This window comes from Macrotis lagotis, chromosome 4 (assembly GCF_037893015.1).
Source record: "Macrotis lagotis isolate mMagLag1 chromosome 4, bilby.v1.9.chrom.fasta, whole genome shotgun sequence".
Lineage (NCBI taxonomy): Eukaryota > Metazoa > Chordata > Mammalia > Peramelemorphia > Peramelidae > Macrotis > Macrotis lagotis.
Genome location: NC_133661.1, coordinates 136,936,123 through 136,943,136, shown reverse-complemented (window position 1 = coordinate 136,943,136; position 7,014 = coordinate 136,936,123).

Below are 7,014 nucleotides of genomic sequence, written 5' to 3'. Positions count from 1 at the left end.
TTGTGCCAAAGTGAAATTCCATAAATGTCCCTAGGTAGTCTGTGTAGCACCTGACTTTAATCCTGAAACAGGGGGAGTGATAATTCCTGAACAGTAAAGCCAACACATGCTAAAATAGGTCTCCATACAGCCACTGGATTTCTGCCACTCTCTCTCCAAAGTTGTAATTACATCTAAATTTAACACACATTCATTAATGATGTCTCCTATGAGAATTTGATAATATTTCCATTACTTTATTGGATAAGAGCCCCTGCCCATGACACCCTACCTTTTTTTTTTTAACAAATGCAGCTCTAGATTAGAAAATTGCAGTTTTGTCTGATCCCAACTAACATGTAAGCTTCAAGTTTTCCTTATTCTAAAGTCCACTGATGTATTTTCTGCTTTCCTGCAGTTTTTAAGTAGATAATAAGTCCCAAAATTCACCAGCCTTTAGCTGAAAGAAGCTTGTCACGGTGGTTGGTAGCTAATGAAGATCCCTTTAGTTTATCTTCATCAATTGTCAAATATTTGAGTCCGTGAAGTGGTGTGATGAGGTACAAAGACAGATATTTGAAGGGATTTTAACTCATTTGAGCAATTACATGCTTAACTGCCCTGCGATAATCTGTCAGTCTGAGTCTTTTCTACACAGCACAAGTGGGGAGCATTAGAATAGCTGGATTTAGAACATAAAGGCCTAGTCTGAATGGAAGAAAGGCACCAGAGAAATTAATTGCCAGTAACAAACAGCAGGACTGCTTGCAAGTTATATATCACATAGTTACCTACCAGCAATGATGGAAGCCAGCTTTAAAATAACACACTGAATTGTGACAAACTCATCACTGCTACAAAACCACTAGGCACCACAAAGAATAGAGAGAGACTTAGCAAATTGTATTTGGAAATTTTTGAAAACCAAAAGCATCTAAAAATAACAGTTTTGTTGGCAAGCATGTGACTATCAAGGTTCTAAAACCAAGTTTTCATTAATTACTACAGTATGCACCCCTCTGGAAAAAAATTATTAAAATCAATAATAATTAAACTTGAAAGAAATAATTTTTGAATGTCAAGTTAAGCTGTTTGGATAATTCTAGAAATCAAGTCAGTAAGCACTTATTGAGTACCTACTATGCTAAAAGTCTGGCACTTTGTAAGTACTGAAGAAACAGAAAAATCATTGTAGAAGATGAGATTGATTTTCAGTACTTAATTTTAATTTAGTGTGACATACGTTAAGATTGCACTTAAAATTATCTTTTCTTCATACTACAAGTTTGGGTAAAATTTGTTTTCCCAAAAGAGAACATCAATTGGTTGTCTTTGTTTTTTATTACAATAACAATTTAGGGAAAAACTATAGATAATCTATGTTCATTTAGCAGCAAAGAATTTGGGGAAAAAAGTAAAAAATTTAGAACTTCAAGTTATCTCAGAGATCATCTAATTTAATACCTTCATTTCAGAAATGAAAAAAAAACTGAAGCAATCATTTCAGGAAAAACAGGAAAACAAGAACCTGAGTAGGTATTTGAACCCAAGTCCTTTGATTCCAGTTTGAGCTCTCTTGTCATAACAATGGAATGAGAAAGTAAAAATGGCTAATAGTTTAGTTTGGTGGTGATTGAGGGAGAAATCTAAGTTTATAGTGGAATAATATAAAACTCAGTCTTTAAATTTACCCTAGGATATAAAATTATACTTTCCATCAGTAACTTGGATGATGACATGGATGAAAATCCTGTCAATTATGTAGATGATTCAAAGCTGAACCATTATGTTGGATGACAGAAACAGCATCCAAAATAATTTCAGAAGGTAGGGAAAAAAAGCTATAGATATAAATTAAATTTAATGGGTATAAATGTAATCTTATACTACTTTGTCCAACTATGATGTCCTACTATGATGATTCATTGGGGGAGGTAAACTGAAGATCTTAAAAGCTATCCTATGAGGATAATAAATATACAATCCTGTACTTTAGTTATATTAACAGCATAAAGTCTTACTTTCTTCCTTGTATATATAATCAAGATGCAAGGGGGTGGGGTTCTACCAATACCTACAAGATTTTTTTTATGGTGATATTAAAAAATTTAGAGATCATTGCTAAAAATTACAATCTTGTCAATATGAAACTGAACACCCAGAAACCCTCTGTGATAAGTATTATTATTATTATTATTATTATTATACCTATTTTATAAATGAGAAAACTAAAGTAGAAAGAAATTTAATTTGTCCAGTGTCACACAAGTACTATCTGACAAATAATTAGAAGCTTGATCTTTCTTTCTTCAAGTCCAGCAATCTCCTCTATTCTATCTAGCTCTCAAAGACAGATGAATAAGGAAAAATAGATAAGTAGGCATTTTGTATAATAGCACTTCCATTTCTACAGCTTTGTTCATTGAACCACTGAATATCATATTTTTTGAGTTCCTGTGTTGTTTTTAGTCATGTCTGACTCTTCATGACAACACTTGAAGTTTTCTTGGCAGGTCCTGGAGTGGTTTGCCATTCCTTTCTCCTGTTCATTTTGCAAATGAGGAAATTGAGGCAAATGACTTATCTAAATTCATAAATTAGCAAGTAACTGAGACTGAATCTGAACTTAGGGGGAGTCAGAACTCTATTTCATCACCTAACTATTCCCATGAAACATTTAATAAAGCTTGAAATAGATATGCTTATCTAAGGTGTTTGTTGGTGTCATAGAGGATGGATCTGATTGAAAGAAAGATTCCCTATTCATCATAAGGTTCTCCAAATACTGACATTCACAAATAACTGTCAGCATTTTTAGATACTGCTCCACTGTCTACACAATCTACACAGTGGATAACTAATACCCTCCTATTTTCCTCTTGTTCACTAAAAACCTGCATTGCAGATGACCCACTGACCCCAGACAAAATATTATGATCCAGATATTTTCACTTCCACCAAACTTATCATTTAATGCTTCATTTGTTCGTGGGGTTTTGCTTTTCTAAGTGCTAATGAATATCATTAAAATGTAATGTATATGGGGCAGCTAGGTGGTGCAGTGAATAGAGCACTGGCCCTGGAGTCAGCAGTACCTGATTTCAAATCTGGCCTTAGACACTTAATAATTACCTAGCTGTGTGGCCTTGGGCAAGCCACTTAACCCCATTTGCCTTGCAAAAACCTAAAAAAAGTAATGTATATGTTGCAAACTTCAGTTATTAAGGTAGGAGATTTTGGAGGAAAGGAGTTGAAAGAGACTTTCATTGTTTGAAGTCCCAACATTTAAGTTACTGACTAGATCAGCTCTAATTAAGAAAAAAAATAATTATGTCATATTTAAATGAGTAATTTAACATTCCCCAAATTCTTTCTTTATATCTTTTAAGGAAGTAGTACAAGTATTATTTTCCAATTTTACATTTGAAGAACCTGAGGCTTTGAGGAAATGAATGCCAACTATGTTTACACTTCTGTTAAACATCTGTGGTGGAATTTGAATCTAGTTCTCCTGATTGCAGGTCCAGTCCTCTCTCCATTATGCCAACTAAAATCTCTCAGTACTAATTGCAGAGATCATTCCTTAGAGGTCAATTTCCTAAATAGTATACTAATTTAATTATTTAATATAGTCTCATATAAACCAGTTATATTAGTGACAAATAAAATTGTTCAACATCTGTCATGACCACAAAATTTCTATTATTAATTTGAAGGAATGTGTGTAAATCTAAAATTGTCCCTCCTTTTGTCCTTGGAAAAGCTGGTTTCTTTGTCTTTCATCCTTCTTTTGTTTTGTTTTTATTATTCTCCCCTTAGTCCCCTATTCTTCTTTCTACATGATAGCAGGTAGAAGAGAGAAGGTGAGTAGATTAGACAGTAGCAGCAATGGAGCGACAGTTGAGGACAATTTTCTCTACCTTACATTCCTACAAGTGCAAGGAATAGAACTGAGTAGATTAATTACAAATGCTAATAACCTGACACTTGTAAAATGGAATAAAAGAAACATGATGGTATAAAGATGACATGAATGAATAGGGTAAGTTGAATACAGTAGCAGTGTTACCTTTTCTTCATCTCATGGATGCCCAGTTGTCACTTCCAAATCTCAATGTGTAAATGTGCTCTGAATATATAATACTGAAAACAGCAGAACAAGGTCAAGACAAAAGTCTGAATATTTCCTATGTTTGAGTTTCACATCTGACATTTACCTCCCTGGGGACACAACTTTTTAATTATTATTTATGGATCATCTTTATGCTAACCACCTGAGAAGTGCAATTATCACCCTGAAATGCAGTCTCAAGAATCTTATTTTTTTCTAAAATGGAAATTTTATATTGAAGAAAATGCCTAGACATACAATTCATGACTATGGACATCTTGACAGCTGTGCAGAGATATATGTGTCCAAAATGCAAAAACTATTTCATAATTAATGATGAGACTCAGGTCATTTTTTAAAAGAAAAAAACAGACCCAAATCTTACATTTTCTACCAAGAGTACCATTTCCTACTCTCCTTAATACAGTTAATCATATTGTTGATTCCAATTTTTGCCTTTCTTACATTCTTGATTCTGATCATGAAGTGTCAAAGTGAATAATTTTTGTGAAGTTTAATAGAGTAAGATACACATTTCTTCATTCTACATTTTTATTGGCTCACTACTCCCCACACACTGGCATATTAGCTAGATAGACATCCAGAGTATGAATGTATGTCTAACTACCACTCAAAAGGGATATAAATTACTACTGAGAACTAAATTTCAAGTATGAAAGTCTTATTTTTTGTTTTAAAACTTGTTACCCCAATCTGTACAATTGACCTTTGATGTAACAAATGCTGCATTTTTGGCAGGTTGAGCTAGTGATCTAGCCTTAGAACAGCAATGAGTATACTTAGGTCTCATCTCCAACTCATCCTACATTGTAGCCAGGTTTCCATACCCAGCAGAAGTCTGAGATTCATGGAATATAGAGAGATGAAGTTTAGAATGGGGGAAAAAGGGTAAAATACACAAATAGAAAAAAAACACTTTAATATGATTATGAGAATTTTGTAAAAAAAAAATTAATTGGTCAAAGGAGTAACCAATCCTGACAAGTTGACTTCTGCACAAAGGTAGTGGACTATAAGTTACAGAATGAGGCTTATATTTTCACATCTGGACCAAGCATTGAAATGCTTTGCTTAGGGCAAGCTAGGTGGTGCAGAGGATAGAGCACCAGCCCTGGAGTAAGGAGGACCCAATTTCAAATCTGACCTCAGACACTTAATTAATTAGTTGTGTGACCTTGGGCAAGTCACTTAACTACTTTGCCTTACAAAAAATAAAAAAAATAGAAAAGAAACGCTTTGCTTAGCTGTACTTATTTGGTACAAGGTAGGGTCCTCTTTGGTACAGAGGAGAGAAATTGGAAAGTCAATAGAACTTATAAGACACAGGCGATAATAGACACGGCAGGACTTAGAATTTGAAAGATCTGTGATCAAAACCTGCCTTAGTCATTAGCTAGCTTTATGATCTTGAACAAGTCATTTAAACTCTTGCAACCTCAGTAACCTCATCTGTAAAGTGGAACTAATAATAACACTTACATCTTATAATAAACCTAATGAAGGGTTGTTGGGAGGATAAAGTGAGATAATATTTATAAAAACACTTTGTTATTAATTACTTACTATAATAAGTATGATGAAAAAATAGTACCAATAAATCATTTTAAAAAAATTAGCTAGGGAAAGGAATTAGAACTCTATCTACCATCTTGGATACAAATTTTGGCTTAACTATGACTATTTATCTCACTAATATTTCTGTGCAAAAATTTATCAGCCTATACATGGTAGAAAATAACACAACAGCAAGATTCAATACATTGGCCTTCAGAAGAAATTTTGTTTTATTTTGTTTTCTAAATTTTATGACAGTATTATAAGTGGGACCTGAATAACCTGTGAAGTACCCTAACATTCCAATAAAGTCTTCAAATAGAAATAAGACTATGCAAACCTGCTATCTTCTTACCTTCTTTATTCACTCATTGGAAAGATTTGATTTACCCAGTCCTACATAAGTCTTTTTTTTCCTTATGAAAGATTTTATTTATTTTTGAATTTTACAATTTTGCCCCTATTCTTGCTACCCTCCCCCCACCCCAAACAGAAGACAGTCTGTTAGTCTTTACATTGTTTCCATGGTATACAGTGATCTCAGTTGAATGTGATGAAAGAGAAATCATGGCCTTAAGAAAGAAAAATAAAGTATAAGAGATAACAAAATTACATAATAAAATAATGGGGTTTTTTTGGTCTAAATTGAAGGTAATAGTCTTTGGTCTTTGTTCAAACTTCACAATTCTTTCTATGGATACAGATGTTATTATCCAATGCAGATAGCCCCAAATTGTCCCTGATTGTTGTACTGATGGAATGAGTAAGTCTGTCAAGGTTGTTCGTAACCCCTATGTTGCTGTTAGGGTGTACAATGCTTTTTTTCCTGGTTCTGCTCATCTTGCTAAACATCAGGTCATGCAAATCCTTCCCTGAATTCCCACCCCTCCTGGTTTCTAATAGAACAATAGTGTTCCATGACTTACATATATCACAGCTTGTTAAGTCATTCTCCAATTGAAAGACATCTACTTAATTTCCAATTCTTTACCACCACAAACAGGGCTGATATGAATTTTTCTTGTACAAGTAATGTTTTTACCCTTTTTAATAATCTCTTCAGGGTATAGACCCAGTAGTATTATTGCTGGATCAAAGGGTTTACACACTTTTGTTGCCCTTTGGGCATAATTCCAAATTGCTCTCCAGAAAAGTTGGATGAGTTCACAGCTCCACCAACAAATTATTAGAGTCCCAGATTTCCCACATCCCTTCACATGCCTTCCAACATTGATCATTGTCCTTTCTGGTCATATTGGTCAGTCTGAGAGGTGTGAGGTGGTATCTCAGAAATGCTTTAATTTGCATTTCTCTAATAAGTAGTGATTTAGAGCAATTTTTCATATGAC